The following is a 17,851-nucleotide window of genomic DNA, read 5'->3' as shown; positions in this document are numbered from 1 at the left end:
AATGTAAAATTAGTTTCCATTAATATGCAAGTCGAAGGCAGTATTCTTTTCTTCCCTCTCTCCTTTGTCTCACAGCACTGAAAAAAAATGTAGTCAGTTGGCAACAGCTACAGCTACAGCAGCATTCACAGCTCTATCGGATGTTGTATCCATGACTGACATTTTTTTCACTGTCATCTCTAAAAAATGCAATTCAGCTGCAGCCAGGCCTACAGCAGTCCCATGTCTGCCTGAGCTGGTTTCCAGCAGTTTCTGCATCAGATGTGGATTCTTATTACGTAACAGGCTCAAGCAAGGGTGAAACAACTGGTTTTTACAGAACAGGCCATGTGTGAATCAATCTGAAAGGCAAACCTAGGTCAAAAGTAGAGATGACGTGTGTCACTCTGCTACATGGCAGGAGATTCCCTAAAGCTCTGGACACTGAGTGGCCTGGAAGCTGTAGCTCCACAGTAATGCAGTTTGCCTGCTTTCCCTCTCACCAGAACTTCAGTGGGCTAAAGATACAGAACTGTGATAAGAAATGAGCAGGCAAATGAAAGAGAAGCATGGAAAAAAATGCAAAAAGTTTTTTTAGCATTCTGGCTGGATATCTCCAGAGGAAGAAAAAAAAAAAGAAAAAAGCAAACCCAAAATGACAGAGGGAGGTATAAACAAGACTTTTTTTCTCCTTTAGTCATGACACATTTTAATGAGATTTGAAATGAGCATAGGAAGACAGAGCAAGATAACAAGGTTATCTCCAACTCTGAATCTTCACACTATTTATGATGCTAAATTTGCAGTCTATGCTGTTCACTTATATTTCCATAAAGTAGCATAATAAAAGAACAACTAGATGGTGGCAATTTTTCCTCTGAACCAGCCTTTCTGAAAAAATATATACATTCCTCTGGGTTCTGATATCCTTTTTACCTCTGCAGAATAATGTCCCTTTTGTATTTTATCCCTTCTTTGTTCAAAGATAAAGAGAATCTATGTACATCCAGACTGCTACTCCCCTAAGTGATATGACTCATTCCCACAAGCATCTGTACCCCTTAAGGGACTGTCAGTGCCTTTTCCTCTTAACTCATTAATTTTACTTTTCTGTTATACTGAAGAACTACTAATAAAGTAACTTTTCTCAATTGATATTCAGTCTCCTCTATGTCCCTGCAGGCACCTCTTCCTCTTCAGGACTAAAAGTATAATGTGTTGAACTCTCCCCACAGCTGGCATGATGGAGGCATATATGTTCTAACATTCACTCCATCTTCTTGAAATATCATTTGTTTTGCAGACTGCAAATTGGAACTAATGGCAGGCAGCAGTGTTTGTAACAGTAAGAAGTTTTAAATACTTCCTACTACCATCCAACTTACACCTGCTCCTGCTGTAGTATAGTGGCTATCTATAGTGGCTAGCTATTTTCTAAGGGATTTTTTCCTTAAAGCTCTCAGCTCTAGTTCGTAAAATCATAGCTCTATGTTCATAAAATCATTTGACTTTTAAATAACTTTGTGTTCCTGAGTTAATCTTAGGAGCAGCCTTTAAGACATGGAAGACCAGAAAAATTTATTTTTCCAATTCCATGATAGCATTAATATATTAAAATAAAACCCCTAAAAAATGAAGGCATAAAAAGGAAAGCATGCTCCTTTTCAAGACATTTCTTTCTCTACTATGCTCACAAAGTCATTAACAATTAAGTTTTCTGGCCTTTTAATGTGAGGTTGAGTACATTAACAGCAGAAGAGCATTAAGTCTGTCTTGTTTGAAAAAAGCTGGTATATTGACAGAGTTTACACTGGAATGAGTTGTTATCCCTAAATCTTTTCCATGTTTATCAAAAATTTCTCCTTTTTTACAGGTGAACAAGATAACTAACACAAATATTAGTTGATTCAACAATAAATGGAGCTTGCAATCAGTGACATGCGTACTTCCCTTGGCCGTTTCAGAAGAGGTGTAACGGTAGGTAATATTATATTACTCAAAACATGACAAAAGTAATTGTAAGATTAATTTGAAACTTGAGTTCTCTAATCTCTGCTGAACGGGAAACATCTCATTTGCCTCACCAGTTCTTTAATCAGTACGTCTGTGCTTGCAGAGACTCATAGAACAACATAAAAGCAAGTAAAAGTTCCTATTTTAAGGAGTTTCTTTAGTTTTTGTGGCACTTGTGAAACAAAGGGAGTACTAAATATTGATAATCATGTCATTTCAAAGAGACATAGGGTAGGGTTTTTTATATATTACCTCAATTAATCTAGAGAGTAGTGCAGTGGACAGTGATTCTTTTCTATTGAAAGTCATTTAAAGGTTTAAAACTAAAGGTTCAGAAACCACATATAATAGCATGAATCATCTTAGCACAACTTTAAAATACCCCTTTCTTTGAAATCACAGTTTTCATTGAAAAATAAGGCTATAAGCTACTTACTGAATATTATGGGTATGAAAAAATGTAAACTGTGCTGATGGGGTGTATCTGATTGAAGAAAACTAGGTGAATGTAGACTAATAGTTTTGAGACTGTTAAGTGGCTGTGTGTCAGTGCAATACAAGATCTGACGCCTTTTTAAATTGAGGTAAAAAGAGCAAGGATCAGGAAGATTTGTACAACGCAGCAGGAATACATATTGATGAATTCATTCTGAATTCTTTTTCTTCTGCTGTGTAGCAAATGTGCACAGGAGTATTCTAAATGTCCTAAATGTCAGGTCAAACAGACCAAGAAAGTTTTTCAGTGTGTTCTGAATGTTGGTACCAGTGTTTCTGCATGTAATACTGCCCCAAAATTACATCCCAGCCGGAATCTCTAAGACTGAAGTGAAATGCCAGTTCTGAGCCGAGAGTGTACCAGCATCTGGAGGTCTATGCTTCTCTTGCGTGGCCTTATTGAGAATATTTTTGTTAAGTAGTTGTATGGTCAGACTGAGGGTCTGCAAATGAGTTGCATCTTCTTTGAAGGAACAGATACTATTCCCACTTTCTTAGCATCAGAAGTGAAATGATTGTGTCAACATGTTATGACAGTCAGGCCCATTAGCATGTGATGTCCATCTGAGACACATTTGCTATCTGTTTTCCTCAGCTACAGCAGTAATGCCAGTCAGCGCTGCATCACTGAGCAGGTAACTCAGTGGGAAGAGTTTGTTGTTTGTGGCCAGTTTAGAGGAGAAAAAGAGCTTCTTCAACACCAGATACACTTCATAATTATTCTAAGATATATACACAGAACAACACATACACAGAATATCAAATTAATGATAGTCTTTCAAGGTAAGAAGGATTGGATGTGTTCCTTTCCTGGAAGCTGGACTCTCTTATTACTTGATGACCTTATCAACAAGCACTTGGATATCATCTAATAGGTAGTTCAGATGGTGAATGAGGGAAGTTTGTGTGGATGTTGCAATGGTTTGCAATTTTTTATTAATACTCAGAGACAGTAGCATGATCCCTAGAAAAAACTACAAATGGTATTTCTCAATCAAAGCTATATAAAGCAGGGTAGCTTGTAAGAGCAAAACAATGAAAACTAAACAAAATTTAAAAAAATATTCAGAAAGCTTATCTGGCACAAAGTAATTCAGTCCCAGATGTTCTTTTGCTTTAGAACCCAGAATAGAAAAGCTCACTGAAATTCATGATCAATAATCATCGGCTATATCACACACTGAACCTCATGTTAAAAAACTAGACAAGGAGCTAAAATCCAGTGTTTAGTTTTTATTTTGCTATTCAGGCTCCATTTATCAGCAATTACTGCACATTATTATGCCAAGAGCTATTGGAAGGGCAGTACAAACAAGTCCTCTGACAGAGCTTGTTGTCTCGTTCCCTCTCACACTTTTTTTATCCTCTCTATAAAGTGTGCTGGAAAACACTGTTCATTAGCTTGTATTATTTTTTGTGTCAAACAGATGATTTAGATTTATTCTGGTTATAAACATTTGGATTTCTTTAACAGCGTTACATTAAGAATGAACTTAGTGTTTTTTTCTAATTATGACTAATCAATAACAATACACTTAACACATTATTTTGGTACCCCTCCGTTTACAATACAGCTTCAACCATTTGCCTTTCATGATGAATACAGCAAAGTCTAGCAGCTGATATGCCTCTCCTATAAACTGTGTTTGGAAAGAAAACATAAGCTGAGAATTTACTTCCCTCCCTGATAGAAAGAAACAACCTTTGATGTTTTGGGCCTTACTCAGTTACGTTAGATATTTACTGCCTGTGTCACTGTGGCACAATCCTGGTAGAGGATGAGCAGGGTAAGTGTCAGTAGTATTTGAAGCATGTTAGTGCAGACATGCTACATGCCATATTAGAGCTCCATTCTTTTAGGAGCTGTAGAAAACATCTGTGGTAGTACCTCTTTCATGAAGGCTTTTCAGACCCCCAGCTGAGAAAAGAGGGATGTAATACTATACTTTTGTGAAAAAGAACCATTTGAAGATGAAGGCTAAAATTCATAATTGGCCTCAGATCATATTTGTGATGAGGAAAGAATCGGGCAGAGATCCTTCCCTTATAGCAGAGCTGGCTCCTAACTATTAGTGTTAGGGTCGGGAAGAGGTCAAGTTCATTACCATTCATTGATGTGGCTCTTTTGCTTTTGGGATCTCAGCAGGGGACACATATCCCACTCTTGCTGAGACTAGAGCTGGGTGATTTGGGCTGGGCAAGGTCTCTGTCAACTCCTCTGGTATTTGGGGAGGCTGAGAAAACATAAGTGGATTGAAGAGACAGACAAGTCAGATATCAAAATATTACCTTACACAGACTACCGGTTGATGTAAAAGATACATTATTGGGCTTTTCATTGAGGCACAACATACAGTTCCCAGGAAGTTATTAAACAGTAGCTTTTTATCTCCACTTCTAACTTGCACAAAGATACACATCTTTTCTATACCTAATGCTTGTGCTCTACACCACAGACCCAAGAATCTTAACAAAATCACCATCGTGTAGCTCACAAGAAAGAGAAGGTAAGCTGACTTGACAGACACACAACATATTGAACCTTCAATTTTGTAAATGTAGACCAAAAATGATATCAGCCTAGGTATGCTGGCGCCACTAATGCAAACTAAAGTTACAGCCAATTTTCCCTTTTTTCTGTCAGGAAGGATGACCAGTTTGGAACAAAAGCACAGGAGAGAAAAGAAAATGAAGAGTGTGTGTGTGTGTGGGTGTGTGGGGGTGTGTGTAAGAGACTCCCAAACTCTCTAGTGCCTTTATAGAGCATTACAGCTCTCAGCAATTTACCCTTGGAAAAGGAGCTGTCAAGTAAATGCCTTCCTATTCACATCACATGGTACGTAAAGATCCTGACCTGATCCATGCCTCATGATTGAGCAGACAGGTCTCTTCTCTGCAATCAATGTCAATTAAAAACTGATTTTGTAGTACTGACAATCTGATGGTACTAAAACAAAATCTCCTAAACCCCCAGTAATGAAAAATTATCTACACGAAAGGAAGAAAGAGTACAAAAAGGATTTCAGACTCCTTTAAAATTGTAACAACTTTTTTTCCTCCAGTAAGTAAATAGTCATGCTTTTTATTTTTGCTTTAATTAAGCATATTTTGAAGCATTATGACACACTCTACCACAGTGGACTGGATTGTATAAGACTAGTTACTTCTGAAGAAGTTAAAACGCCTTGTTGCTGGAGTGTGGAATAGAAGATAGTCAAAGTGAAATCAGGTTGAAATGTCATTCACCCTATTGAATCAAGAATATTGACAGTCAAATATCCTCTTCTATAACCTCTGAACTTTTTAGATTTTCATTTTGGGAAAGAGAACTGGAAAGATCCGTATCTTATGGGTAGCAAATATTCAGAGACATAGATGCTATTGTGTGGTGGTATCTGTACAGAAATATAAGAGATATTCTCTCGCTTGCTTTGGCCAGGACACAGCTGTTAAGATTTATGTTGTTCCATTGTCCTTGGCCTAGTGAAAACGTAGTACAAGCCTGGCTAGTGAAAGTTAGAGTCAGACAGTTGTTCCCTAATGTAGTAGTTTCTTAATAACTTCACTGCATCAACCTATGAAGATTCCTTACATTTGTAACTCTCTGCTCTAGTTTTCTATTTCCAGGTTCATTTAAACATGGAACTGAATTTACATAATCCCATCTTATCACATTTAAATTTCAAATTAATGATAATTAGCGAGTAAAAGAGGTAGACTTCCTCCCCCTAAAAAATTAGAGAACCATGACTCCTGAAAAGCATCATGAACTTCAAAAGGAGAAAAAAAAATTTAAAAATCCCATCTCCTACTCCTTGTCTTGAGTATTTTAAAGACAAAATCAATACAGTTTCCCTCCAACTTAGAAAGTCAGTGCTGGAGGAGATGGAAATAAGTATCCTGCTTTCAGTTACCAGAGACTTGTTCTCAGAGATAGTTCATTTGATATCATTATAAATTGAAAATGTGGAAGCAAGTTGCTTGCAATCTGTCGAGAAAAAAAACACGGGCAGATTTTTAAGAACACAGAGGTCTTTTCACCTTATGTGAAGAAAAGGAAGACCCTGTGTGCTCAGTGGCAGAGGTAGTGGAGGCAGAAATCACATTGTCCACCCATAGGCAGCACACCTGAGGGTTGGTTACAAACATAAGACATGAGCTGAGAGTTAAAAGTATGTTTGAATTTCAGTAAGTACTCTGGCTCAGGAGGCTAAACAGTGGATAGTGGAAAGCACAATCCATTTGTTTTTCAGGAAATAGCCAGTCTGATTCATGGGATGAAGCCACCAGCAGCCAGTGCAGGAATTCATGCAGGAATTCAGAATGATGCTGAGAATCTGTGAAACAACAAAATTTTAGCAATCGTGAGGAAATTTCTCCTGAGCTAAAAAAGCCTTACGCATTTATTTCAGAAAAAAAAGTTGCTGAGAGATACACTGAATGAGAATTTAAATTTACTGAACAAAGGCACCCAGAGGCACCTATCTGGCAACATCTGGTTGAATTCTGAAGGAAAGGAAGGTCATGCATCTGAGACAGGTATGCTACTTTGCTTTGTGCTAAATGTGGCTGACCTTAGGCAGGGTGGATTGTGATTCAGAGTAAGGGCCTTCAGTTTCGGAAGGATTCTGACCACTGCAGATATCATTTAAATCCATACTCGTGCTGTCTTCACAAATCTGATGCCTTTGAAACTTGAAAAATCTTGCTCCTTGTAGGTTAAGAATACAGACAACAAACAGAAATCTCATGGAACTAGTATGGTCAATAAAGTAAATAAACTTTAAAAAGAAAAGAGAAATATCCAACTGGTAAATAAACCGTGAACCAACATGATTAAACAGTGAAAACTGAGGAAATAAATCACCTTTGACAAGTCCTGTAATTCCAAGTACCATATAAACCTTTCATTTTATTTAACGAATAACATGTAAATACAATAATATCTTTTATGTCATTGGTGCAAGTCACTGTTATACTGCTTATATATAATTTTCTCTAGAAGACAGGAAATGTTAGCTCATTATGTCAAAAGTTATTCCACATTAAATCCCATAATAGATAACTCCAAATTTCATGCTTATATTACTTTAAAGCGTCTTTTGTACTTTCCTCACTAAGGAAAAACGCATACATTTATCACTTTAAAACAAATGTCTTCGAGGTATATATCACTATAATTAGAAAAATATATAAAATTGGAAATTTTGGAAGATGGCTGCTAATGTTGCAGCACTGCTGCTTGATTGCAGTGCTGGCACAGCAGGGACTGCAGTCTGGTCAAGATGCACCACACAAAGCAATCATTTCTTTTCAGATGTTTAGAAGCCAGGCTCTTTTTCAAACTTCTCTTCCTTTCTGAACCATCATCAGTTCACTGCCTTGTTTCTAAATAAGCACCCACCAGCTTATACATTCAGATACATAGTGCAGATGGTTCAGAGACCAATCTGTAATTTACCATAAGAAAGCTGAGCTGATTTAATAATGACTACTACAAAATATAAGTACAACCCACACTGAGTGGATTAAGGAATGGTCAACTGACAGCCCTCAAAAGCATTTGTCAGTGAGGAAACAGTCACAGAACAAGGATTTTTTTCTCGTACCTATATGCAGGCTTTTCAATGCATCTCTTAGAAATAAAAATGACTCCTGGTATTACTTGGGAATATTTCAAAGCTGAAACCTGCACCTGAAGAAGGTCTAAGACGGTAGAATTGAAACATTAAACCTAAATTATGATACAAACTCCTAATCTTGCTAGGCTTAAAAAAATCTCACCCTGGAGCTTTCCAAGTGACCTTTTAATTTTAAAGTTTCCAAGATTTGAAAAATCTACCCTTTTCCAAAATGGCTCCTTTCTAACTACTCTAATATCTACTTTTTACTTCAGACTACTCAAGTTCTAGAAGTCAGCACAGTTAAGACACACACAGCAACTACAAAATGTAATTACTGTTACCCATTTATGCAAAACTGATTAAAAATTGTTTAATTCTATATGCCAAAGTTGCTCAACACCATATGCAAAAGAAAAATTTGAACTTCTAATGATTTGGTATAATTAATACCTGTGAGATTTGTCTGATATAAGTCTATCTCAGTGATTACTTGTAGCATGACTTGTTTAGAGTTTTACTTTAAGTAAAGTGACTTAGCATTACATACTGGGTTTTATTTTTCATAGCTGTGCAGTTCTGTTTCACTTGCTGTCCTAATTGGAATCAAGCAAATATGATTTCTCAGCCTTTTGGTTGGTTTTTTTTTTTTACTTCCAAAAGTCTCTCACACCTACATCGATAAAAAGTTGCAAAGCAATACTACCTAATTCCATGGTAGCAAAGCCTCAGATATATCTTATTTGTTTTCAGAGAAAATTTGCTTTATTTTCCTCTCCCTAAAGGACTAATGGCATCACACACAGACTAATTCTAGGAACACTTTGCTGTTTATTATACTATTGACCTTCAGAAATGGATGTCTGGTTTCATACAATTACTACATAGAGTTTTCTTTTTTCCCACAATTATACTGAAGTTTTATTTGAAGTATATGAATGTAAGCCATTGATAGAACACATTCAATAAGCCTGTATCTATACCTTCCCATTTTTTATTTTTCTGTCTGGTATCTTCCTTAAATAAGGAAAGGTTAAACAGTTATTGATATGTGTTTGCATCTTTCACAGGAAAAAACAGATGTATAATACATAATTTTTATTACAAAAACTGTTCTTTATCCAGGATGTAATAGAGACTTCAAAAGTTTGATTTGCTACTTATCATAGGTACTTGTGATTTTCCTCAGAAATTCTGAAACTGCAGTTTCAGAACAACAGCGTCTTGTCAGCGAGGAGGTTGTGTACACCAGCCAGTTCCTCATCCTCTGAATATTACATCTATCAAATCCATGTTCCTCCAAGTTGGAGATAAGGATGCCATGTGGGACCATAACAAAGGCCTTACAGAAATCTAGGTAGTCTGTCTGTCTTCCCTTGCCGACTGTTGACTTTGTTCCATCATAGAAGGCCACCAGGTTTGTCAGGCACAATCTGCCTTTAGTAAAGCTATGCTGGCTGCCTCGGATCATCTCCTTGTCTTTTATGTGCCTTAGTATATCTTTGAGGAGGATCTGCTCTTCCCAGGCACAGAGCAGAGGTTCACTGATGTTCCTTTCTTCCCTTTTTAAAAATAGAAGTGATGTTACCCTGTAGATTACGATGTTTATTAAACATTTCACAAATGCTTACCTTATAGCTATTCTGTTCCAGCAAGGACTACATATATCCTACCAAAACTGTTGCATACACTTTATATTGCATATATGTTACATTTTACTGAATGAATGCAATGTCTATGTTCAGATTCTATATAAAACAAGAATAATAGAGCAAAAGTTTATAACAAAGGGAAGATGGAAATAATTTGTAATTCACTGTGTTAAAAGCAGCACAGCCACCAATCCTATGAGCAAGTTCTTACTTTGTCCAGCATCTTGCAAATAGGTCACAGTTTGATACAACTAAAGTAATCTCTGTTCTGTGCCTGAGGCTGAACTCTGATTGATGGTTTAATGTCTTGTTCAAACTTGATGCCTGCTACTTGGGAACTAGAAGCCTGAGATGGGACCAGAGCTGAAAGACTTTTGGCATGTTCTACTAGTTTCTTCAGAATTCAGTGAAGAGATCTATTTTCTGATCAGATTTCTTCTAATTTGAAATGGCAAAGTTTTTCCTTTATTGACAGAAATAACATTGATTGGTTTCAAAAGTATTGACAGATACTTTTCAAGATTTCTTAACCTGTAGTAAATTGAAAAGGAGACAAGGGGAGTAGTAAAATACACCTTATTTTACACCTGGTTCAATATGTGATGAGAGGATTTAATGGTTCCCCTACACTTAAGAGCAGCCAATGTTTAGTTTTAGTGTCTGATCAGTGTTATTTATGCAAAAGAACTCTGCAACATGTGATGTTGCCATTCTTGCTGGCAAAGAGTAGAAAGCAGTCTAATCCTGCAAATCGCATTTGTCATTTATAGTAGTAGGATTATTCTGACCATACGTCAGACTTGAAATTGTCGTCCAAATCCTAGTTCTCTTTTGGCCCTGTTTTGGGGAATAGGATGTCTCTAGCCATTAGCAACAGTGAGCTACAGATGACTCTACGATTATTTCTAACTCACAAATGTTTCAGTGATGCATTTGGATACATGGCATTTCAGCTGCCATGAGAGACAAGCAAAGGATAGAAATGAGAGGCTCTCAGCTTCAGACCAGGGAGTCACAAAGCTCTGAATTATTGTCTACAATGCTATCAATATTAAGGCCTGCACTTTAATCACTTAAGCAGTGAATATGGCTCTCCAAGCTCTGCTTCAGAGAAGTACAGCCAAGTCCCAGTCTAGGAATGGATCACATTTGTCAAACTGAAATATTTCTGCCAAGAATTTTTTTTTGTTGTTTTGTTCACAGCAGCACCTAAGAAAAAGGGTTTGGGGTTCAGTTCACCGAGGATGACAAATAAACACAGATGATGATGTGTACAGTGTCAAAACTCCAGTTACAATGAAGATCTACTCAGCACATCGCTACTGAAAAAAACCCCAGTATTTATTTCAGGGTGAATTGAGCTGTTCTCCTTGCCTAGATCTCCATCTCTTACAAAGAGAGTGTAGATACTTGGAGGAAAATAGCTAAGCTCAGATGTTTTAATCCTTCCCCTCCCAGTGTAACCTCATGAAACAGAGAGGAAACAGCTATAAAGAAACGTCCATGGTATAAAACTACTGGAAGCCAGTCTGATGTCTCTGAGACAAGCTGCTCTCAACAGCAATAAAACTGCAATCCTCATCACTACTGAGTCAGTAGGCCTCGTCCATAGCTCTAACCTTGGCGAGACTGACTCTGAGGAAGCAGTTCATTTTTCTTTCCTCTGTTCTACCGAGACTGTCAAACCAAGCCCAACTGTAAAATTGCCCTTATGATTCAGAAAATTTTCGTCAGAAAGAACCAGGATTTATTATGCTCATTTTGTTTTTGTTATCTTAAAAAATTGAAGAAACAATGAACCCCATCCAGCCCTGGCATGACTAAATACAGCCCGCACAAAAATAGCTACTTGGCTTCTCTCTGCAATTCATAATGCATCCATTCATCAGTAGGCTTTGTCTGGTAGCCAGTTTGGAGCTTGTGTGCTGGTGTTACAGTACAAATCAATTTTGATTAGTTGCTATTTTGTCAAATCAGTTGCTATGAGACAATATAAAGTAATTTACTGAAGTCCCAGTGTTCTACATATACTCTCGATATACCCAATAACTATTCCTACAACCTTACTAAAAATGATAATAGAAAAGAAAAACCAATATAACCAGATTGCCTAGACAGCTGGGGGGAGGGTATTTGTTTATTTTTTTTAAATCAAACACTCCTGATAACTCAGTGGTCAGATTTTATTTTTAACACTTTTCCATTATTTCAACATGAAAGGAATGAGGAGCTATAAAATATAATATCCAGGAGCATTCTTTCTTGTCTTTGTAAGGAAAAATGCCTTTCTTGTGTGCATGCATGAATTTATAGTTTTCTGTGAATTTCCAAAAGGCAGCTCCATTAGTTCAGTAATTATCTCTCCTCTTTCTATAAGATCTGGATATTAACAATCTCTGGGAATATTAGACTACTTATAATGTAAATGTACAAAATAATGTAAAAATGGAAATATTTATTCTCTGACTTCCCAGTGTTCATATCATAAATCCATTTTCTTTTCAGAAACTACAGCTTTTTAGTCAATACCTTTTTTCATCTTGAATCTGAAACTATTACTTCTCTTCACAAGAAAAGGTGTGACAGTAACCAGTGTTGCCAGTTTCAGTGTCCTTGATTTCCCTATAAGAGGTCTAGTTCCCTTAGTTGTGTAAATATATGTATATATGTTTGGTCACATATGTCACTTGTTAAATTAAGTAAGTTAGAAGCAGTTGTTAGAAACAAGACTAGAATGTTCTCATATTTCCCTTCATTACTGAATTGTCTTCTTTCTGATTTGCCTTCTTCTATATTTACTTAACTTTATTGTATACATTGCCAAAGGAACATCTCTGCCTCTCTTAAATACGAATTCCTTGCTGGTGCTAAGCATGTATTCACTTGTAATTTCACACATTAAGTTGACATGCACTACCCTGGAGACCAGCAAAACCACCACAGATCTAAGCCTTGATTCTCCTTTAGTCAAGGATACATACTGCAATCATCAATCAAACTGTTGACTTACAGGACAATTCCTTGGGTAGGTAATGTGTTAGTAGCCATTCCACTTGTCCTGTTAAGCCAATGACTTTGGCAGACAAGCTCTTTGCAGGTACATCATGAAGGTGAAAGGGTAGCAAGAAAAGTCATAACTGCAAAACCAAAAACTTTCCAGGAAGGCAGGATTTTCCACTGTTCTCTAGATAAGATGAAAGCAATTCTGGGCAACAATAATACTGCCAGTAACTACTGGTAAAAGACAGTGTGCTCTCTGCTTTAAACAAAACAATGTTAAATTTATGTTTTGGACAAGTAACATTTTATCAATTAAAGAAATTATTAAAAAAAAAGGCAAACAATGAGCTAAATTCTCCCCAGTTTTAATTTGCACCTATCTGTCCAGACATGGATCAAGAATGAATTCAGGAATGAAATCAGAGTTTTAAAAAAATTATAATGGTCTACAGGCTGAACTTCCTTTTCCTTCAAATAGAACCCACAATGGTGTTTGATAGATCCAGGTTCAGAGGGTGGATTAATGGCAACAGTCTGGAGTCAGCTAGTAGCAAACTCAGAGAGCAGGGGAGGACACATGAAAACACCTGCTTTTTTTGTTTGTTTGTTTTTTGGTTTTTTTTGGTTTTTTTTTTTTTTTGGTAGCTACATAGCTGAAGGATCCATTACCTCTGCCTAGAAGCAATTTTTCAAGAATCCGGAGGGAAAAACACTTTTGCATATCTAATTTTACCATATGAATTTCATGCCCTGCCCGTATACTCAGATAGTAGTATGTTAGCATTTATTACATATATATAAATTCATAAATACAAAACCACAGCTATATGTTAAATACAAGTTCTTAAATAAAGATGATGTCTCCTGGAAAGTAATAAAATAATTAGCACAGTGCACCATAATACTAACCTTGGCAATGCTTGGGCTTTCAACCATGTCTTTCATTTAGATTATCCGCTGAAGGATTCTGATATTTATGTTTGGGGTTTTCTAATGTTTCTGAAAATGAAAGCTGGAAAAATCAGGCTTTTAATGGTGTGGAAACCCCAAGTTGCAAATGGCAGCGTATTCTCAATGATGTCAATCATCTGTTTGTGGAACATGGATTGGGTCCCAGTAGATTATTTATTCCACACATATATCTGCTACACCAAGAATCAATGTATTTCATGACAGTAATGACTAAATTCAGTCCCTAAAATCTGAGGATCAAGAAAGCACATTTCATTACTTTTTTAATAAGTTGATATTTTGGAAATTGTTATGCTATAAAGCATTGCAGGCATACCTGATAAATGTCAAATATTAGATGAAATAATACATAAAAATAATTTATGTAATTTAAACTCTATCTGATAACCGAGTTATATTAAGAACAAATCCATGCACAGTAATCATCTTGCATTTATCTATTAGGCTGTCCATGAATTTGTGTGGCACTCAGATTGCCTTTGATTTCACTGCATAGAACATTTTTCATTCATGAAGTAGTAGAACCTTATTACAAATTAATTCAGAAGCATGTTTAAAATTTAAACATATTTATGAATTAGGGCTGCAATGATTCAGAGAGCAAGTTTTGCTAAGACAGAAAAAACAGATGAATGTGAACATCTCTGCTTCTACCTGTTCAGCTGTAAATATTTCTAGTGACACTATCAGCAGACTAGCAGATCTCTTGAACTGAACAAATTAATGCTTTGCTGTTGCTCCTGCTGTGTTTGTCATGAACCATCTGTGCAGCAAAAAATGACTTATTGTCACTTTCTCCCCAAAACTTTGGGATTAGCTGGTTTTCCAGAAGTTATTTCTTTGGTATTAGTATAAATAGGTAAGTTTAAAAAAAAAAACAACAAAATAAACAACAAAACCCCAACTCTCATTTCCTCTACCAGTGGGCTTTTACCTTTTCTCCACGAGCAACCAGAAGGTTGAAAAAAAGCCAGAACAATGTCAAATTAACCTGAAAACCTTCCAGTTCTTTTTCATCCTGTGAACAGATGATTTTCAAGTTTAGTTTGATTTGTTCAGAATGACCTACAACAACAGAAGGGATTGCTTGAGCCAAGTTATTTCATTTGCAATTAGCTTGAAATGAGCTGCCTAGACAAAAACAGGTTTTGTTTTTGAATTCTTATTACTTCACATGTAGGACTTTACATAATGTGACTTGTATAGAATACAGAGCACTTAGCACAATAAAAAAGATACAGTTTTTATTAGCTGCAATCAATACCAAAATTTTAAATTGCAACTAAGATATATAAATGTAACTACTATATTCATATAACATAGTAATTTCAGAAATCATACAAATTTAATGGTTTCTTGTAAGGAAAAGACATAAAGGCCATTCCAGACTGGACGTTTGGGGCTAGATTTCTATGTATATTAAGAATTACATTACCTTTAAATTCTATTTATACTTTACATTACTTACATACTCTACATTAATTATATTAAATCACAAGATGACTTCTGCACATCTACATGTGGTCCTTTAACAATACATGTTCAAAATCATTCAAGCAAAATTATTATATGAAATCTGCATGATAATAATGTAAATGCAGATACGTAAGATTTTTGTTTCTTTCCATGTCAGGCTAGAATACAAGAAGAATGATCTCATTGTTAGGTTGAAGAAGATTTGGGGAGGGTGGGAACATGAGAACAAAACCGTCATGACAGTCTTATACTGGAATACTCATTTCAGAATTACCTGAAAGAACAAATAATATCTCAAAATCATGAGAAACGAGAATAAAGTTCCAATTTTAATTCCTTACAAGAATGTAGGGAAAGAGATACACAGTGTCTTGCCTCTAGGCAACATATTCCAGTGATTAGAACAAAATCTTTTCTGGTTTAATCAAACTTTTTTCCCTAAAAAAGTATAATAGTTCCTAATGAAGGGCAGAACTTACAACACTGTGGCACATACTGGCTTAATGTAATAATAACATATTTTGAAATGCTCTTGTACGTATTTACAAATGAGAAATACCAAAACCTGAGGTTTTTCTCCTCAGTGTCTCCTACAACTTTTTTTTTTTTCCTAAGCTAGAGAGTAAGTCCTGACCATAATGATCTCAGGTGACACCATGCCAAATCCTTTCCTGTTCTATCTGAGGTGACATGACAGTACATTACACAGTGAAGCAGAAGTTACCACCACTGTGACCTGATGAAACCTAAAAAGAATGCTTGAGCTTTTATATTATATTCTTCTGACTTTAAACCTTCTTCTAGATAGAAGTAGAATGCTTTGATCCAGCATTTTCATTTGCTGCTATCCAGAGAATAATATGATGACAAAATAACTCTCTAGAATTTTTCCATAACCCCAACAGACAAAGGTATAAAAAACATACTTTGTGGGCGTTTTGATGTTCAAGACTTCTATAACAGCATTTAAATGCACTTTAAAGTAGAAGCATTTGTATTTCAATTTTTGCATAAATCTATTGTAGCTAGGAAGAGAGTTTGTTTTAAATCAGAAAACTATAACTGTATTTTAATCTAATATAGACCTTTTTCAAAACCAACTCATATCAATTGAAGGCTTAGACCTTCAGACATTATCCACCACAGTGAACTTACAGGCTTTAATGGGATCATTTGGATAAGATGACCATGTCAGGGTGAACAGGGGCTAAAGAACCAAATCTCAGATATATGTAATAAAGCTGAGTTACACAAACAGAAGAAACACCATAGAATAACTCTGTCTTCCTAATATATATGAATATAAAACCTTTTTATATTACTTGGAATTTTTTGTTTATCAATACAGTTGAACCAGAAAATATATTTAGAACCCTTTCTTTCTGACCTCCTTCACACTGTTTTCACACCAACGTAATTTCATATACTTTAATTGTATTACTTTAGCTTTTCCTTATTGCAGACAGTCAGACTTAAACTCTTATTATCCCTCAAAATAAATTGCTCATTATTTTAACAGCTTCCTGCAGTCAGAGCTTCTCAGCATGTATCACATTTCTATTTCTTAAGTTACAAATGCAAAGCAGTTGGGGGTCTGGCTGATTTAACGTCCAGATTTGCTCAGAGGAAGCAAAGATGATTCTATGTTTCTCTGTTCACTGATGATGTGTGGCATTTGAACTTGTTCAACTAGATTTAGAAGGACTTATTAGGCACCATTACTGAGAAGAGAAACACAAACTAAGGCCAAATCTCAAACAAGGTAATTAGAGTTATGCTTCTCCTGCTGCAGGACTTCAACCCCAGCATCTGCTGGGAAGGTAGCACGGAGACCTGCAGGAGACAGGTAATGCAGGAGACTTTCAGAATACCCAGAGGAGAACTTCTTGAGCCAGGTAATAAACAACTCTACCAGAGGGGATGCGATACCTGGTCTGATAGTCACTAATGTAATTGAGCTAACTGGGGACATCGAGATTGGAGGCAGCCTGCACTAAGGAATTGTGCATTGGTGGAGTTTGCAGTCCTGAGGGATATGGGTCAGGTAAGGAGTAAAGTCAGGCCCCTGAACTTTAGTAAAGCAAACTTGCAGCTCTTCAAGGAGATAGTCAGTAGGATCCCCTGGGACACTATCCTCAGGGACAAGGGAGTGGAACAGAGCTGGCAGATCTTTATGGAAGTCTTCCATACAGTGCAAGAACCAGCAATCCCCAGGAGCAAGAAATCAGGCAAGGAAGATAAGAGACTGATATGGCTGCATAGGGAACTGCTGGTCAAACTAAAGGGAAAGAAGTAAACATGCAAGCAATGGAAATGAGGACAGGAAACCTGAAAGAGTATAGAGGAGAAATTTGGTTGTGTAGGGATGGGGTGAGGAAGGCCAAGGTGAACCTGGAACTGAACCTGGCAAGGGTCACAAAGACTAACAGGAACAGCTTCTACAGGTATGTGAACCAGAAAAGGAAGGTCAAAGAAAGTGTACCCCACCCCAATAAAACAACACTGGTAAACTGGTAGCAATGGATGAGGAGAAGGTTGAGGTACTCAACAATTCTTTGCCTGAGTCTTCAGTGGCAGTGTCCCTTCCCATACCTCTTGAGTGGATGGATAGCAGGATGGGGACTGGGAAAGCGAAGTGCTTCC

General features: G+C 36.5%; 2 long non-coding RNA genes across 10 annotated transcripts in view; one reads left to right on the top strand and one right to left on the bottom strand.

Moving 5' to 3' along the window:
- The window catches only part of LOC126651898 (uncharacterized), a 90,695-nt gene that overhangs the window by 12,007 nt on the left and 60,837 nt on the right, over window positions 1–17,851 (bottom strand). The window lies entirely within an intron of this gene.
- Window positions 1–17,851, top strand: part of LOC126651894 (uncharacterized) — a 101,711-nt gene that overhangs the window by 46,248 nt on the left and 37,612 nt on the right. For 5 of the 9 annotated variants that reach the window (XR_007631811.1, XR_007631809.1, XR_007631816.1 and 2 more), the window contains 3 exons: window positions 1,853–1,956; window positions 6,900–7,026; window positions 9,298–9,572. This is a non-coding gene — a long non-coding RNA (uncharacterized LOC126651894). Of the gene's footprint in view, window positions 1–1,852; window positions 1,957–6,899; window positions 7,027–9,297; window positions 9,573–17,851 lie in introns of those variants that run through there. The other 4 variants (XR_007631812.1, XR_007631814.1, XR_007631815.1 and 1 more) reach the window with 1 other exon arrangement.

The sequence above is a fragment of the Myiozetetes cayanensis genome, unplaced genomic scaffold (assembly GCF_022539395.1).
Source record: "Myiozetetes cayanensis isolate MyiCay16 unplaced genomic scaffold, myiCay2020 scf7, whole genome shotgun sequence".
Classification (NCBI taxonomy): domain Eukaryota; kingdom Metazoa; phylum Chordata; class Aves; order Passeriformes; family Tyrannidae; genus Myiozetetes; species Myiozetetes cayanensis.
Note: the sequence above shows the minus strand (reverse complement) of the source record. Positions and strands in the feature narration are given on the sequence as shown.